Genomic DNA, 19,662 nt, shown 5'->3' with positions numbered 1-19,662 from the left:
AACTGGGAATTTTTTGAACAGACACATAGCCTCCAAAGAAGAAGAAAACATCAATCCTTCTAATGCTTCATGGAAGTCCACTCTGTACCATTTTAGATCTTTGGAGAGTAATCTGAAATGAATTATCTTACATAGTAACTAGTTGTTGATTTTTTAATTAAAAAATACATCTTCTCTACTACTAAAACAATTTTTTAAGTCTGCTTCTTTGTGAATGGATGTATTTACAGACTAAAATGCGTAAGGTGAACTCTTTGGGTTTAAAGCTATGTGACAGTGCCCATGGGAATCAGGGTGATCAGACGAATTTTGTACATATGGGCGCACACGCGTGTGTGTGTGTGCACGTGCATGTGTGTAGCTATTGCTGACTTGCTGTCGTAGGTTCTCACTGGTTAACTAATTGAAATTAGAGAGACATGGGGTAGGAGACATTAGTCAAAAAATTGTTTTCCCAGACTTCTAATTATACGTGAAATTAGTTCCTTCTAGAAAATCCAAAAAATACAAATAAAAAGCATGAGAAACAAAAGACTTCACTTGCAATTCTACTGACCAGAGATATCCAGTACATTTCAATTAATACTGTACCATTTTAGTCTAGCAGCATGTATGTATGTGTGGTGTGCATGTGTGTGTGTATGCATTGCACACATGTACACTTTTTAAAAATTTCAAGAAAATTGGGATCAGCTCATCTTTAAGTGCTACATTTGCAGCCCTTACAAAATGTTTCTGGCTTACAGTGCTGTACTGTTTAGACCACAGGTGGGAAACTTAAATGCTTATCTTTTGGCAAATGAGAGAATGGAGGCCTCATCTGAAGTAGGCAGCGGCTTTGCTGGGCAAGCAGGCCATCCTAGCCCTGTGTTCTCAGGACTTGTGATTTTTCAAGAGAAATGAGAAATCTGTCAATCAAGAGCTAATTTGAACTTGTCTGTGGACCTCCTGATTATAACCTCGGGTTTACACTGATTCAGCCCACTTGTAATGTTTTACCTCTAATCAGAGTGACTTGTAGTTGTAATATTTGAACTTACTTTTACTTAAAAATCTTTATTATAGAATTAATAATTCAAATTTTTGGAAATTTGAAAATATAGGCAAGCTAATGAACAAAAAAAGAAGAAAAGACAGGGGCGCCTGGGTGGCTCAGTCGTTAAGTGTCTGCCTTCGGCTCAGGTCATGATCCCAGGGTCCTGGGATGGAGCCCCACATTGGGCTCCTCGCTCCGCGGGAAGCCTGCTTCTCCCTCTCACACTCCCCTTGCTTGTGTTCCCTCTCTTGCTGTCTCTCTCTCTGTCAAATAAATAAATAAAAATCTTTAAAAAAAAAAAAAAGAAAAGACAAATCCTTTATAACCCTCCTCTTAGAGTTAACTAATACTTAATAATCTCGTAGGTAGCTTCACAAAAATTTCTTTCTGTATATACATTTTTACAAAAGTTGGATGGTTCTGTCTTATCAGCTTTTTTCCACCTAAAGGTAATGTACCATGGCCATATTTCCGTTTCATTACATTGTATTCTCTACTGGCTTACTTTTAATTGCTCTGTAATGAGAAACCACAAACGTGGTTGATAAAAAGCTAATTATGAACTATCAATGAGTAGATGTTTGTACCTTCAGTAGGAATTAAATACACCTTTTATCATCATATTTCTGAAGTTTTCGCAATAATTCAAATGTGGTAAAGTCAAAGCTGGTAATCTGGCATGATTTCTGACCTTGGGCAGATCACCGGACTTTGGGAGATAATAGAATTCTACAGTTGCAGGGGAATTTAGAGCTCATTTATTACAAACTTTTTCTTTGATGAAATCAACTTTATTGATCTAATTTACGTATCATAAAATGCAGCCATCTTAAATAAATGGTCAGTTCCAACCTCCTTTGAAAATCTGCTCTTAGCTATCCCGGTAACAATCATCTTAGAAATGAACTGGTGTTGAAATTTGTCCTACGGCTTTCAGAACTAAAATTGCCAGTGTTTTTTGTTATAATCAGATGTTACTTAGGCGAACTTTTATCCAAATGGAGACTCATCTGGTAACATCTTCCATTTATTTGAGAGCATTGAACATGTCCACAACCGTTGTGCACTATGGAAGATCTCAACATCCATATTTCACAGGGCAGTGAAGTCAGGTGCAGAGAAACCATTTATCAGAGCTACACAGCTCTCTGGGGCTACACTGCGATTTGCTCAGGGTCCTCTATTAGCATTTTCACTCCTCTCATTGATTTTATTAACTCAGTAAAGCATGCCCACATAGGTTACTGTGCACCTGCTACAAATAGGTATGAGTTGACAGTTTCACCTGTGGATAGAGAGTGACTTGAATAGTATTTCTGGAACAAACCATTGCACTTCTACAGATGGTATGGTAGGTTCCTAGATGGTAGGCCCTCTTCCTTTCAGTTTTGCTGGGCACTGTGAAATGGTTGAGTTTGTTTGTTATATATGGTTGAGTTTGATTGTTACACGTCTATATCCCTGAGATGACCTATAAGATTAAGTATTATTTCTGCCCTCACCCACCCCTTACAGTGTTTCCAAGTTGAAATACAAGCATAACATACTGAAAAGAAACCTTTTATTTCTTTTTAATTTTTGTATATTGGCTTATATTTTTTACTCACAAGATAGCCCTTTAGGTCCAAGTTGCTACTTTGAGCTCTAGAATAAATGGTTGGAAGCATTCATCTGCACTCAGTTCATGAAAGGTATCATGAAAGCAAAACTGCTGTGTGATGGGGTGTGTTCAATGTTTTAGACAATATAGATCTGAAGTAGGTCCCTCACTGGGGCGCCTGTGTGGCTCAGTGGGTAAGCGTCTGCCTTTGGCTCAGGTCATGATCCTGGGGCCCTGGGATCGAGCCCCTCATCGGCCTCCTTGCTCAGTGGGAAGCCTCCTTCTCCCTCTGCTTCTGCCACTCCCCACTGAAGCTACAGTGGTTCACAATATGCAGGAAATATGACACATTCCTAAATATGCCCACTTCCGAGAAGACTTCCATTCTCAAATTGGCCCAAATCCCCAACCAGCCTGTTCAACACACATTTGTTAATGCCCCTTGTCCCCAGAGCATTCAGGTGTTCTCCAGGCACCCTCTCCTGTGGTCTGGACAGCATACTGTTGGAAACCAAAAGCATTTTGGATGGACTGAAAAAGTAGCATTTAAGTACCGACTGATAGAAGGCTAGGATGTTACTTCACGTGTTATATTTGCGTTCTCTAGTTAATAGAATGATAGGTAAGTTTTTTCATTCTTTGTGATTTTCTACAATGAATGGATATTACTTACAATTAGATGTTTAGCATAGAATGTTTCTTCATCGTTACTCCACTCCTTAGTGTCCCTACAGCTGTAACGGATTCACCAGTGAGAACCCGTGACAGAAAAGTAACGATAGTCACACACATACCTCCCCCACACATCACACATACATGTATAGGATTGATGTTTAAGTACCCCAATTCCATCGACTTTGTCAGGTAACTTTTAACACCAGGAGATCGCCTCATGTGTTCTAGTTTCTGAGTATGTCCTTCCACAAAAAAAGCAGACCTAAAGAGTTTTAATGGTAGAAAGGCATACGTAACTTTTTTGTTTAAAAAAAAAAAAAAGGAAGAGATTTAATTTCAAATTATTCTTAACAGCTCCAAAACAGCTTTCTGGAGTGAGCTCTCATCAAATGTTAAAAATATTTGTGTTTTCTCTTTACGTTTTAGTCTGTGTACCTGCTCGAAAAATTCTAAGTTCTGAGGGCAAAACTTGTCAGACTTCCACACCAATACACAACAGGGCATAATAAAGAAATAATGTAAATGTTCACAGTGATGACCTGACAGTCATTAGGAATTTGAGGATTGGAAGGTCTCCAGAAAATTTTTTATGCAACCATTAACAGTTTGGCAAAAGCGTGGTCTTGTTTTCACAAGGAGGAAATCAATAAGAACAACCTGAAAACAGTTTTCTTTCAGCATTTTTCTCTGACTGCCCCCAGTGTGGGGTGTGAGGGGTATATCAAAAACCGAAGTTTCCCATATCTATTTTTATGTGGGCCTTGGTATTCTTATCTTTATAATGAGGGTATGGGACCAAAGTATCTACAGATTTTGTTTATTTTTCTCTTACTTTGGGCTGAAGTAGAGCAGATTGTTTCCAGAACTTGCTGTGATCATAATTTTTCAAGAAGCACCTTAGGCTGACTCTGCAGACAAATGTATTTCTGAAAGTTGAATCATTCCTATTTTTAAAACTGCGCATTCTAGAAAACAAACAACAGGGAGAAAGATCCTGCCACCCATCCGTGTCTTACAGGCAGAGTGAGGCAAGCTATTACCAAGTATAGATGCTGTTGAGATATTTCCCCCAAGACCCGCTGGGCCATCCATTTGTTGTTCAAAAGGCATGTTCTTCATCATTTCTTAGAAGCAATAATATGGCCGATACGTGAGGTGAATTTCAGGTTTCCTTCGGCGTCTTTACAAATGTAATGGAAAGATTGTTGTTGCATTAGGTTATCTTGGCAATTCAAAAGCTCTAACTCTTTAAGACTCCAAAAGGCATTTACAAAATCAGTAGCTGTTAGATAGTGATGTGCTCCGGAATTTATTTTGAAATATTAATATAAGACTGATTTATGTGAAGTGTCATTAAATGATAAAAAGCCTGTCATTTTTCTCACAATTTATGTCTGGGGTTCTTAAGTTCGTCGCTAAAATGTTTAAATATTTTTTTAAAGCCCCCACCCCCACAATACGTACGGCTCAAAAATTCTCGAAGAAAGTATTAGTCTGTCTTACTGGGGATCTCTTAATTATAAATACAAGAAAATCCTGTAGTCCTCTCCATGGTTCCCTTGCGAGCTGCGTGTGGGTAAAAAGATAATATGAAAAGAGAATGCAACGTGAAGCTTGAGGAGGTGAACTGAGTATTTCAAACCATTTGCTCAAATCCAGATGCCCCGTACAATCTGATGTCTCATCCCAGTTTCCTTTCTTCTGCATCGAAGCTCCTTTAACCACCAGGGTTTCCTCGAGGAGGATTGGTTCTCCTCCTTCCCTGCAGTTCTAGCATTTTTTAGAATGATCTCGTCCCTCTTACCTGTTGCCCAAGTTTTGCAACCCACTCTCCGGCATGATGCCCATCCAAACCATACGAAAGCTGTCAGTTTTGAAAAAAATGGATGTATGAACGTTTTAGGAAATCTTAGGGAAAGTGGTCCTAAAAACTCTTATGATTTGAAGACAGTCCAACAACACGTGGCCCTTAGCCTGGCGTCTGTTGCCTGAGAAGAGCTTTATGATGTTAAAATGAGGGCTTCCTTTTGGGGTCCGAGGAGTCTGAGGCTGGTGGGATTCTTCAGCAGTACAAGTCAAGAGGACTAGTTAAGTCCCAGTTAAGAGGCTAAGAGCTTCTTCAAGATACATGAATAGCGTTATTAATAAATGAGCACAGCTGGCCAGATAGAGTTAGGAACCCTCCATAGAAATCCTGTTGGTCCTTTCCTCAGTTGGTCCAAGAGGAGGGATTATCTTTGAGGTTTGCAAGCTCTCGCTCTCTGTTGATAGGCTTTCTACATTCCACCAAGAGTTCCCTCCAGAGGATGCTCTACGTTGGGAGCTGCGGGATTCTGAGTGACTGAATTCCTTTTGCATCAGGAGTTTGTCCTAATGCTTTTCTCAGCATATTATGTAAACCGTTCTCAACTACTCAATATTTAGCGTATTCTTTTCTTTGTCTCTTATCTCCAGGTCCTTAAGTATTAAAACCTTCTGTCTTTTGATTCTCTCCTACCATAATGTTGTGAACTGGAAAGAATATCTAAATGCAGATTCCGGCTTGGGTGTGACCTTGGGCTAATCCTTTGCTTTTTCTTGGTCTTAGATTTCTGACTTAGCAGGTTGAGCAGTGAATCTTCCATCTCTAAATGTCTGGTTTTAATTTAACTCCTGACCAGAGTGTGGCTTGGTCTCATGAAGGTGATGCCCATCTCTCCAATTTCTCTTGATCACCACCAGCCTGGAAGATGGGAATAACAGGATAATCATGTTAATAATAATTGTACTTTCATTTGCGTGGCACTTTACACTGTGCAAAGTTTTCAGAAATAACTATCTAATCCTTACACGGCTGTAAATTTGGTCTATAGCTGGTGCATGACCTGAATTTTGTATTAATTTCAGTGTCAGATCATCTGTCCTGCCATCCCCTTGAGGATACTTCCCGTTTTTGATTTGGAAAATAATGCTACCACATCAGTGGATGGGGCAGCTGTTTGCTTCTTTTTTTTTTGGACCTGAGCAGGCCGAGGCACAAGACCTGCTTTGACTTATTCATACTGATATATGGGTAGAAGATAAGGAATCAAGTCCAGAGCACACATTATATGGCTCCTGGTTTGCTGTTCTCAAAGGAATATCCATTACTCCTAGCTTGATTTATAAAACTGCTTTATCAGCATAATTAAGCTATGGAATCTCAAGTGACGTTCTTTATTCCCTAGCTGACAAAGTTAGCAGTGGAGATTTACTCAGATTTGCAAAATAGAAGACATTAAGGCTGTTACAAATGCTCTTCCTTTACTTCTACTAGCCTGCTTATAAAAGAAAAAAGAGAAATAATCTCTGTTCTTTTAACATCAGTTACAGTCGACTGATTTTCCCCATTTGGAAAATGGAAATGTAATTTTCAAATCAAAATTTATGGCACTTTAATGGAATATTCTTTTATAATATTTTTCTTGTTCAAATAACTTGATTTAAAGCTTCTAATCGAAGAACATAAATAAATAGATACTTCCGATCTGCATCTTCCGAAGCTGATTTCAGAAGGAAACTCAAAAAGATTCTCTCTCAGACTGGTTTACAATTTAAAAGAGCTGCCAAATTGTAGTTTAGTTGATCTAAATAAGAGGAGCATTAAGGTTACACCTGCAGCTCTGAGAAAAGTGCTGGATGTGTACAATTTTATGTAGCTGGGTCTGCAGAAGACGATTTTTGCACACGAAGTAAAGGCATCTAAAAACGTGTCTGCTCGTATTCAGACACTTCCAATATTTCTTTTTTAAGCGCACAAGTCTGATTACCTCTGTACGTCTCTTGGGAGCTGCAATTCTGCTGGAAAGAGATTCCAAACAGTCAGAACACTCACATAAAATAGATAGTGAGTTTTTAAAGTCTGTACTTTATGTATGGTAGTAATAAAGTGACCTAAAAATATTCTGAAAGCCTGTCTTATGACATAGTGGATGAATCATTAGCTTATTTATGAATTGGTGAAAATCTGTGAGAATGTTTCAGAATTTGCCACTCCACTGTCTTGATCCCTTGCATAACTCCAGGGAAGGCCTCATGCCCCCTCATAAATTGGGGCTTACGTAACTGGGACATACATCATATGTGAGTGCGTGTATGTGCAAGCATGAGCATGTGTTGTGCGCATATGTTTGTTTATGTACGTATTCTTCATCGTGTCCATTTTGATGGGAAGGCGATTAGTTTTATATTTTGCTTTCTCGTTCTCTAAAGAGGCTGTCCGTCTTAGAGCAGTGCTTCTCAAACTGGTGAAGGGCCGTTATTTTGTTTGTTGGTTTTTTCTAAATAAACAGTACATCACAGACTTGTAAGTGATCGTGCTGACCCTGACAGGTTTGCGCTCCCACTGCACGTAACTCACCTGCTCAGGTTCTGCAGCGCTCAACCTGGTCTGTGCTCTGTTCCGTGAGATGCGCCCATGGATCGCACATTTGGACGTCGCGGCAATGTCCGGTTGCTCTGTGAAGAACCAGAATTTGCGTAGCACTGTTCTAGAGCACTTAAGTTTTGAAAGTATCAATGTCAAATAGAGTGACCTTGGGTGTGTGTTGGCGGGGGGAGGGGGGGGCACTAACTAACGGACGCCAAACAAGAACACCTAAAAAATTGTATTTATGGGATCGTATAGTTTGCCGCCTGAGTCAAATTCAAGCAGAGGAGGGATATATCTTCTTTCCCATTTCATAGACCTTCTTAGCAATTATTTTGGAGGCTGAAGTAATAAAATCACCCTGTTGTAGGAAAGGTTCTACGTGTTCAGGAGCAGGGCTCCTGCTGCCTAGTTTAATGCCTCCGCCACCCATATCATTAAATACATTGTGTAGAATGTGATATTTTTCAAATACAAGTTTGTTTTTATCCAGAAGAGAAAATGCGGTATGTGTGCTCTTTACGTTACAGGATGAATTCCATGGGGAACTGATTGATTATAGTGTGACTATACTGTCGTCGTTTTCTGAGTTCAGGTTGGGCAGTAATGTGATGTAGCTGCAGAGTTTGTTGACTTTGAGACGGGTGAGACATGGATTTGAATTCTACCTCTGCTACCAGTTCTCTGTGGTTGAAGACAAAGGCGGTCACAATTTTGAAACACAACTTCCTGATTGATTAAGTAGTTATGATGATACTTTCCTTGGAGAGTGTTGTGAGGCTTTGAGATAATGTATGTAAAATGACAAGATGTCTGACATAGTAAATGCTCGAGGAATTATAATTGCTATTAATGATGATAATTATGATTCACAGTTTATTATTCTCAGTGTTATTTTCATACTCCGTGTCCCTTCTTATCCGAAATCTCTTGGGATTCCTGGGGTGCCTGGGTGGCTCAGTTGGTGGAGCACGTGACTCTTGATCTTGGGGTTGTGAGTCCGAGCCCCACATTGGGTGTAGAGATTACCAAAAAAAAAATTAATTGAAAAAACAAAATCTCAGGGCACCTGGCTGGCTCAGTGGGTGGAACATGTGAGTCTTGATCTGGGGGTTGTGAGTTCGAGCCCCACATTGGGTATAGAGATGACTTTTAAAAAGTCTTTAAAACAAAACCCAAAAAACAATAAAATCTCTTGGGTTCTTGAGTTCAGATAGCGAGGGACCCCCAGGGTTAGGTTTTCAAGCCTGACACTCAAGGAGCCACTTAATTTTTCTAAAGCTGTTTACCTCGTAACCAAGGTACCGAGGTTCACCTGATCACAGTATATCCCAACTTCAGCAAGTAAAAACTTACTTTAATTTGAAGTGCAAATTAGAATGACACATTTTCTAGTGTTTTCTTTATCTTCCTCCCACTTCTAAAATAATGCACCTTTTATAATAGAAAACAATATACACCATAACCTTCAACCAGAAATGCAAATGACCCCTAATAACATTATGTGTGTGACTTTTTAGCTCTCTTCCTACCTATGTCTTGAAGACCTTCAAAGTTTAAACTACAGAAGCAAATACATGTCGTAAAACCACACTGGTAGATAAACATGCCCAATAATTCATAAGGAAGGAGAAAGCCTGTAAAATAATGTGACACACTAGCAAAGATGCCTGACGTGTAGTAAATGCATGACAAATGGTGGTGGCACTGTTATGGTGGAGAGGGGGGCAAGGGAGTGGCTACAGGGGTAAGGAGGGATGACACCATAAAACGTTTTATATGACATGTTGAGGATTTCAATGCTTAGATTTTTTATTTGGATGATGTATCAATCCGGGTCTAGCCAGAAAATAGAAACCACGCTTGTTATTTCAAGCAGAGGGTATTTCATGTGGTTAACTGGTTACCCAGTGATGGAACAGCGAAGAAGACAGCAAGGAGCCTCTGCTCTACCAGGGCTGGAGGGCAGTGGCAAGAGGGGGTATCACCAGAGCCCCAGAAGCCAAGGCTCTTTGGGGCTGGAGCTTGAACCAGTGGCCAGTTAGGAGCCCTGAGAGAGGGGCTGATGAGAGGGAACTCGAGCCTGGAAGGAGACACAGCCACTGCCAGAGCTTTTGCTGAAGGCAGAGAAGGGGAGAAATGACCCAACCTCGCCTCTCCTCCTGCCCTCTGGTCTTCTGCCAGTACCTCACAGTTGGCCAGACTTCTCGGGAAGCCCGTTGGTAAGGGAGCAGGAAAATGCCATTCTTTGTCTTAAAGAGCAGAGCAGGGAAAGGTCAGAGACTGGATTTGAGAACCAACACACGAATGACTCCAGTACAGGAGACCCTGTGGCTAGAGACGCAGCCTCCCATCTCTGCCACTCTGCGGGGCTGAGAAAGACCCTTAAAAGCTTTCGGAGGACTTGGTGATTCTGAAGGAACTTTAGGCACCAGAAGGGCACACTGGCTTCAAAGGAAATGGACCTAAAAACAATGAAAGAGGAGATGGCAAGAAAAAGAAGTAGCCACACCGAAGTCCAAACACTGAGAATAAGCTTCCATGCATTTGATTATAGTACTTGAATTGTTGATGGTTGTTTATGCTGCAGTCTCTCAAAGCAAACTCAAATTTCTTTAAAGCCGGAACTGTCTTCCTCATCTTTGTCACCCGTGCCTGGCGCACAATAGCCTCTGAATCAATAAACGTTCACTGAATGAAACAGTAGAGCAAGGGAGAGTGATTTTGGTGGGGAAGAAAACAAATACCGTAACTCGAGAAGACAGAAAGATAGAGATGGTGTTTTTGCTAAAGCACGTTATTAAACTGGCAGGACGAAACTCTCTGCAGAGAAAGAGTTTTTCCCAGAAAGGAGAAGATAAAGCCTCAGAGTAATAAAAATATAGAATATCAATTAAGTTATCAATTTTATTGGCAATTTGATATCTTAGCAAAACCAGGTGAACTGCTCTTCTGGAATTCATTTTGTCCTTGTAGGACAAAAGGGAATAACCAATTGATAATCATGGTGGTAAAACCCTTGGAAGAAAGTGTCAATGTGGATCTAGAATTTAAATAACCACGAAAGGAACCGGGGAATACAATTTGATGTTCTGGTAGTCTCATTTATTCATGGGTTCCTTGACTGAATAAACACTTAAGAGAGTGCCAAGCATTGTGAATCCTAAAGCTGAGAATAACAGGGTAAGAATATTGAGGAAAACAAGGCTATTGAAGGTCTAGAAATTTTTTTATAATCTCATTTTTGGAACATTAAGACATGTATGTACATGCCAGAAGTTTTGGAAGATGAAGTTTAAGTGTAAAAAGAAAATTAAAAAACACCTCAAATCTCAGCACTCAGAAATAACCACCATTGACATTTTAGAGAATTGCTCCTAGTCCTTTTTTCTGTGCATTTTTTATATGGTTGTTTGAGCTAATATTATGTTTGTAATGTTGTTTCTTTGTTTACCAAATATCATAAGTTTTCTCTCTTTGCAATTCTTCAGGGATGTTATTTTTACCAAGTTGCGCTTTCTTAAAAATTCCCATTTTTCGGGAATTAGTTTGTGATAAAGGAAACTCACATTCATGTCGAATTTATGAAAATAAATCCTGAAAATGTTGGAGACTTACTACCAGCCGGCTTCTAAGAAGAAAGCCTAGTCAAGTATTGTGATGCCTTTGGTCCAACAAGCTACTTATGTCTTAGACATGTTAAAGAATAAAGTCAAAATGTGGTCCAGAATAGGCAGACACTAAGCAGAAGGCTGATGAGTAAAGTTTATCCACTGATGAATCTAGTTTATAAATGTAAATGAACACTTTTCTACTGCAAATACTTTAACGGGTAACATTTCTTGCACCAAATATTTATGGTCTCAAGGTGACAAGGCAACTGTCCTCGGAAATTTTCAGTATTGCAGGAAAATCTTTGCCCTCTTAGCAGATAAGTTGAGACAGGAACTCAATTTTATGATGAGTTTCTGTAAGTTTTAATTTTTATAATAACTGATATGTAAAAAAATCACTTACCTTTAACTTTCCAATCTGGATAGAGAATGAAGAGTACAACACTTTAATCTTCTGAAACCATTTGTGGCTACAATTACCACGTTCTGCTCAAGGTTCTTTCTACACTGTCAATTAAGGCTTGTAGCCTCTTGCTTCAGATGCATTTTCTGACCAAGATGCAATTAAAGAGTGCAGAGCTAATAATTTTTTCCACAGTTGTTTCCAGTTTTTTTCACTGCTGTCAGTCTGTGAGGAACATCTCTGTACATATTCGATTCACAGCAGTGTAATCACAGAGTCCAAGGGTACTCGGGTTTTTAGGTTTCTTGGTATGTTTTGCCTGAAGATCTCTCAAAGGTGGTCTGATTTACACTCTTAATACATGAAAGCACCCACCTGCCTGTGTCTTTGCCAGTGTGGAGTGTGATTTTTACTTTGGTTATTGTAATAGAGAACATAAAACCATCTTATTGTTATTATTTGCATATCTTTGATTACTAGTGATCATGAACATTTTCTTTTAAATGTTTACTGAGCAATTTTCCTCTTGTGAATAATGTAAAAGCAAAAGCCATTTAGGCAAACAAAACTCTTCCAAACTTTTCTGTTGTAATGCAAGCTTTTTTTCATTCTGCTGAGGGACTCTTGGTGATGAGAGACTCCTGATTTACATCAGTACAGTTTTTGAATTATGCCTCAGCTTTCTCTTCTTCAAGCTAAACCAGCCTTATCCCTTCATCCATCCTCAGTGGACCTGTTATCCACCCATTATGTTAGATTTTCTTATTCTCTATGCCAACTCCAGTTTCTTCGCATTTTTAAATAGAAGCAGAGCCCTGAACTCCAGTGGTTCTCTAAAGAAAGGGCTATGGGCGCCTGGGTGGCTCAGTTGGTTAAGTGACTGCCTTCGGCTCAGGTCATGATCTTGGAGTCCCTGGATCGAGTCCTGGATCGAGTCCTGGATCGAGTCCCGCATCGAGTCCTGCAACGGGCTCCTTGCTCAGCAAGGAGTCTGCTTCTCCCTCTGACCCTCTCCCCCTCATGCTCTCTCTCTCTCTCTCTCTCATTCTCTCTCTCTCAAATAAATAAATGAAATCTTTAAAAAAAAAAAAAAGGCTAATCGGTTATGGGTAGAGGAGGGAGGCGGCTTCCTGCCTCTTGAGTAAGGGAAGCTTATTCATACCATAGGTCTGGACAGTTTACTTTTATAGTCCTCTGTAAGGCATTCTTTTCCCCATAAATATAGAATACTTAGAATATCCCAGGTCCTCCTTTGAGTAGTAGGTTACAAAGAAACAGAAGGCCTGATCCCTGTCCTTCTCCCAAGCTGGTGTGAACCGGGGCATGCAGTGGATCTTACGATGGGATAGAAGTCCTTGCCTATGAGGGAGGGGCACCTGGCTGGCTCAGTGGGAAGAGCATGTGACTCTTGATCTTGGGGTTGTAGTTTGAGGCCCCTGTTGGGTGTTGGGAGATTAATTTAAAAAAAAAAAAGGCCTGTGAGAGTGAAGGGCATGGCACCAACTCTACTTGTGGCTGATGGGGGACTGCTGAAGTTATTCTAAGTCCTTTCTGTCTTTGGAACTCAAATGACAACCATGTTGTCATCTCTTGTTGCTGATGTAATAGTTTAATAATGTCAACATACATCCATTTTTTTTTTAAGGCGAATTTAAATGTTTCAAGTTGGAATGACTGAAGGTTTAGATTCAACCTTGCTCTCTCTCTCTCTCACACACACACACACACACACACAGTCTCTCTCTCTCTCTCACACACACACAGTCTCTCTCACACACACACAGTCTCTCTCTCTCTCTCTCACACACACACACACATGCACACACATGCACAGCTTACATTGCAGAGTATCTTTTTACTTGTGCACGGATTCAAAAACAGCATATGTCAGCTTCACAAATTACCTTGCTATCTTCTTTAGGGAATAACATTGACATTTACGAAATAAAACTGACATTAATAAATGCTATAAGACTATACTAACTTAAATAATATCAAGGTCAAATGTATGGTATCTTATACAGGTAGACAGTAGTATTGATTAGAATCACTGGGGAAGGCTATTTGGAGAGTAGAACAAAACCATTGTTCTAAGGAAGGAATTTTATAAGACTTAAGTGAATTAAAATGTAGACTAGGTTATTTTCAGATAGTGTAGCAGCATAAACAAAGGTATAATTGAGAGAAAGACTGGCTTGTTTGAGGTTCAGTGGGGACATGGTTCTATGAGAATTTACTCCAGTTTTTGAAGAAAAACCTGATTTAATGCTATTGAATTAAAGGCATCTTAAGTGCCTTAAGTTACAGAATGAGAAATTGAAATTCATTTGATTGGCAATGGGAAGACATTGCTGAATCTTCTGGAAAGAGAGATGATGAAGTCAGTGTTGTGCTTTGAAGAATAAGAATTTGATGGGATGGATTAAGGATGTTTAGAGAGGGGAGAGAGCAGTTATTTTGTTTTGCTTTGTGGCACTTATGATGAGGGACTTAAGATAGCAGTGGGGGAAGTTTTCTCCTCAAGGTAGAATTGCCTGACAGTAGTGACAGATTGGAAGGTTTTAAAGAAAAGACTTATAAGATGCCTTCTAGGTTTTCAGCTTTGATGGCACAGAGAACGGCAATACCATGAAATTGCAAATTGATTTGAGCAATGGGAAGTAGGTCTGAATTGTGTTGATTTGTGTACTTACAGATTTATTTATGTAGTTCCTCGTTTTACAAAAATTTATTTGGGGCAGCTCATATAAATGTATGGACTTCATACCATAAGCATGTATTCCTCGTTAATCTTCTCAAAAGCCCTGTATGTTCCTGCCTCCATTGTGCAGATGAGGCTCAGAGAAAATAGGTAATTTGCTCACATAGCATGGCTGGGATTTATTATTATTTTTTAAAGATTTTATTTATTTATTTGACAGAGAGAGAGACACAGCGAGAGAGGGAACACAAGCAGGGGGAGTGGGAAAGGGAGAAGCAGGCTTCCCGCCGAGCAGGGAGCCCGATGCAGGGCTCGATCCCAGGACCCTGGGATCATGACCTGAGCAGAAGGCAGACACTTAACGACTGAGCCACCCAGGCGCCCATGGCTGGGATTTAAATGTACTTTAAATGCCTAAACCATAGTTTAGCCCTTGAGCTAAACTTGGTTCCTGGGAAGTGACAGTGGCATTTTGAAGAGGAAATACCTTGAAGGCCTTTGGAAAGGGGAAGAAAAGAAGTGTTTGAGAATTATCACCGTGAGAAAAAACAAGATTGGTTAGTATTTTCATTGCACTTTATATATGAGCTGTTGGGGGCAGGGTGAGAGCCCTTCTTTTTACTGGCACGCTGGGAGACTGTGGCATGAATAAGAAGAGTGGCTTTAGTGTCCCACAGACTTGAATTTGAATCCTTAGGCCTTTGGCTTCCTGGTCTGTAAGATGGGAGGGAATAACAATGTTGGAGATGGAGGTATGAGGTGAGAATGCGTGTGTTTATTGCTAATGTATTAAGCACCCCAAAAGTGAGAGCCGTTATTACTGTTGTTTTACTGCAAAGTCATAGCCAGAACCCATCAAGGTTTCTTCTTCATCCAAGATACAGTGGTATTCTCCTGACAGACAGTGGATGAAACCGAGAATTTGGAAGACATCACAGCAAAATGTGGAAAAGAAAATAGATAGATAGAGCACTCCGTCTTTTTTTTTTTTAAGTAATATATGCATATGATTTAAAAAACTGAAATAGTACAAGAGGAGAGTATGAAAAGTAGGTGTCCCTCTCAGCCCTGATAACAATCCCCCAATTTCACTCTGAAGAGGCAGTTGATAGTATAGTTTCTTTGTTTCTGTCTGTAGGTATTTTATGCATATACAAGCAAACATACATGTAAATATGCTGGGTTTTTTAACACATTGATAGTTCTGTTCTCTGATCTTTTTTTTTTTCTTCCTTAAGTAAGCTCTAGGACCAATGTGGGGCTTGAACTCATGACCCCCGAGATCAAGAGTCAACCAGACACCCCGGGTGATGATCTTTTATAGAATTAAGCTAAAGCTTCTTTGTGTGGTAGAGTTACAGATTGTGGATGAATATTTGCTATCTGGAGAATTATGTTAGTATTTTTATGAGCCAAACACCCAGAAGTTTGTATGTAAGAAGTATGAAGTTTCAGGGCACCTGGCTGGCTCAGTGAGTCGAGCATGTGACTCTTGATCTGGAGGTGATAAGTTCGAGCCCCATGTTGGGCACAGAGTTTACTTTCAAAAAAGGTAAGAAGTTTAAAATTAGCAACTAGCGGCCTTTAAGTCAACCATTCAGAACTTTATAAATGCTACTTCCTTCTCAGGATTTTTGTAAACCAAACAAAAAAAAAATAGTTACTCAAATGGAAAGATGAAGATTATCATGAAAAATAAGATGAACTCTTTCATATGTTGATACATTCAAGGGAGTGTCTGGGACCTGGCTTCTTAATTCAGGGTTTGGACTGGTCTTTCACAGGAATGTTCACATTCTCACTTCCTGACTTCTATAACACAACCCACTTTGGAACATTCAGGACTTTCTGTGTCAGGGTGGTTTAGAGGGAAGGATCAAAACTTGAGAAGATCCCAAGGTCTAAAAACTACTCTTCGTAGGGGGAAAATTAGGCTTAGTTTGCTTCTGGGAAAATTTGTTTTCCAGATTTAATATGAATGTCAAATACTGGCTACGGTTAAAGAAATCCATGGTCTCTGTGCAAGGTGGGAGCAAGGTGGGAGCTCTTAAGCCCAAAGAGTGGTGTCGAAGTCCCGCTTGAAATGAGCTTTTGGGGTCACCTGGGTGGCTCAGTTGTTAAGCGCCTGCCTTCAGCTCAGGTCATGATCCCAGGTCCTGGGATCGAGCCCCGCATCAGGCTCCCTGCTCCGCCGGAAGCCTGCTTCTCCCTCTCCCACTGCTGTGTTCCCTCTCTCGCTCGCGCTCTCTCTCTCTCAAATAAATAAATAAATAAAATCTTTAAAAAAAAGAAATGAGCCTTTGTATTTGCCTCTGGCTCTGTCAGGGAAGGGACACCGCCACCACCGTAGGGGTGTTGAGGGTTCTTACCACAATAAACTAAAGTACAAAGAAGAAGGTGCGGGAATGTGAAAGAAAAGGAGGATTCTGGTTTATGTGGTAATTTTTGGCATTTGCCTGTTTAAGAGAGTTCCTCAGCTACTTTATTATTTCAGCCGAAACACCCCTTCTTTCCAGGGAAGAAAAACAGAAAAAGGCTTGGCTTCTGGTCCTTGTTTTTCTCCTAGCTGACTAGGGAACCCAGGACAAATTACTAAGAACTTTCTAGTCCGTAGCCTTACTCATTTGGAAAATGAAAATTTAGAATGAGAGATTTCTCCATCTAAGATGCTACAATATCTTTCTTATTTGACAGAAATTATGGGGGGGGGGGGGGTTATCTCCCAAAGAAGTTCGCAGAGATAAAGCTGTCTCCAAAGAATTTAATTCTTGGTTGCCCAGTAACCATTAAATCCCTCAGTCAGGCAAGAACCACATTCTTGCCTTGAGATGAGATTTAGCCCTTTCTGAACTTACCCTCGGGCTGTGTTGCCTAAGTTTATCTGTAAGTTAGTTGCTTACAACTTGGAATAAAATGTGTTATAAGTGGTGTTTAGGTCCCCAAGTCACAGGATCTGATTTAACTCTCGAAGTGCCTGATGGGTTGCGTGGACTGAGCAGAACGCAGCTCCGGGTTTCTATGGAACAAAGTGCTTTTGGGGTAGAGACCATATTGCTGGGCTTGACTCCTCTCCTCCCGAAGCTTCTCTGGATAAAAAGAACTGAATGTTTACATCGTATGAGGGGTCTAATGACCTTCCTGGTCCCTCCACCACCCGTGCAGCCTGTTAGCTTCCCTGTCTTGGGTCCATATTTTCGTTTGTGCAGTTTTCTGTGATGGGTCTGCTTCCCTGCACCACTCCCCACTCTCTGCCCCCTGCCCAGAGTCACGGTCCTCCTGAGGGTACTACCCATCACCCTCGTGGTGACGAGGATTCTAGACACCCAGGGCCAGCAAATACCCGTATCTCCTACAGCAGAGGAGTCTGGGAGGCCATCAAAGGGCTTTGAGTATCAGATAGGTTTGACGGGGAATCCAGGCTTTGGGATGCAGCCTTAGGGAAGTTACTAGACACGGCTGAGCTTTATTTTACTTGTCTTTAACAAGGTCGGTCTTGCAGAACTCAGGGCGCTGTGAGGACTCAGTGGCATCAGGTACCTGCAGCCCTGGCCCTTGAGCGCTCGGTCAACACGAGCACTCCTGGTTTCCCCATAGCGTCTATGGGGAATAATTGGACACAAAAACGGCTGAAGTAAAAGTCATCTACATTTGAGGTTAAAAAGAAAAAAGCTGCTCAAAGTTTGTCCGCAAGTAGTTTTATCCCAGAGTCTGAGGAGAATAAAAGTGGGTCAGACTGAATGAAAGTGGAGATGAGGGGAGAGAGAAACAAAGAGGTAGCGGAAGGGGGAATGGTTCATGCCTGCTGGGAAGTCCGTGACCCTCACAAAGGAGAGGGCAAGCCCCGGACCCCTGCTACTGAACAGGGAAAGGGGGCCACTCGTTCCTGCGGCTTCACGGCTCTCTGTGATGCATTTAGAGGAATGTGTGGAGTCTGCCTGATTGGGGGATGGAACCCTTACACTGGTCAAAGGAGAGAGGACATGCTTTGCGGCAAGCAGCTCCCAGGTGCAACAGAATTTGGAGGTGATCGAGACTGTTCCCAGGAACACTGACAGTTTCGTTTCTTGATTCAGATGTATGTGGTTCCATCCCTACGGCATCCTTTCTTATTAAAAGCAGCTCAGTCTATGTCAGGGGATAAGGCAGTCCATTATCAAATGAAAAGCTCCTGCCATTGATTAATTTTAATAACAGCTGCAGCTGCTGAATGATTGCTCTTTTTTTAAAAAACAATGATTTACATATTAGCATCTTTATCAGGATCTAATCACGAGTATTTAGTCTCCAGGAAAATGAACACGTAACACTGAAAAGGAAACATTCTGTCACATGCTTCGTTTTTATAAACGGCCTCTAAGCAAGCTTCCGGATGCGTGGGCAACAGGAGTCCTGTCACCTGGTCCCCTCCCCCACTCGAGTGTACAAAATGCACAAACGAGCGCGTTTTACTGTATTCCTAGATGCTTAAAGGCCCTGAATTGGGTACTGTCTTGGGCTAATTACTCACGCTTAGGGATTCAACAGCATTTCTTCTTCCACCTTGCAAACAGCAACAGTGGTAATGTTAAAAACTCAATGTATTTTTCCCTGGTAAGATGAAAATGGGAGTACCCACCGGCCCAAGGTAGTAAGGTTGCAGAACTTTTTTTTTTTTTTTTTTGCAATAAGGTTAATTTGTTTTTCCCATTGCCATGGGAAGGTAATTTGCTTTTTCCCATTACCATGAAGGTAAGATTTCCACTGTTGTTCGTGTTAGCCTCTTTCTTACTCATGAAGGGATTGAGGAGAACGGATGTTGAGGGGAGTGTGGTGGTTGGGGACCAGAAAAATGGATAGAGACAGGCAAAGGATGCAAATCATTTTCCAATCAGAACCTAAAACTTACACTGTCAGATGAACAAGAGATTTAGGAATCTTAATTTGGGTTTCAAAATTTCTGAATAGCTGAAAGTTACCAAAGCTTTTTTTTTTTTTTTTAATTAAGAGCTATGAGTAAGGAAAGATGCTACTTTAAGGAGATTTTGCACTAATGAGATAAAATAGGAACGAGCTACTTATGAGTGTTCATACATAGGTAGACATTAACTTCCAGAGAAGCATATATTTAAAAATTCTAATCCTTGTCTTACATCTGGGCACAATCAGACTTGTTAACGTCCCATTCAAAACAAATGTCTGGTTAGAACTTCTGCAGATCTATTTATGTCTAGAAGACTGCCTTATTCCTATAAGCCCTCTCTTAAAAC

General features: G+C 40.6%; 1 protein-coding gene across 14 annotated transcripts in view; it reads left to right on the top strand.

Annotated features, from left to right (window-relative positions):
• The window catches only part of DMD (dystrophin), a 2,113,108-nt gene that overhangs the window by 1,974,449 nt on the left and 118,997 nt on the right, over window positions 1–19,662 (top strand). The window lies entirely within an intron of this gene.

Source organism: Mirounga angustirostris, unplaced genomic scaffold (genome assembly GCF_029215605.1).
Source record: "Mirounga angustirostris isolate CCGP_5_RB_7025 unplaced genomic scaffold, mMirAng1.0.hap1 SCAF_11, whole genome shotgun sequence".
Taxonomy (NCBI): Eukaryota; Metazoa; Chordata; class Mammalia; order Carnivora; family Phocidae; genus Mirounga; species Mirounga angustirostris.
The sequence above is the reverse complement of the archived record's forward strand: the minus strand, read 5'-3'. Positions and strand labels throughout refer to the sequence as shown.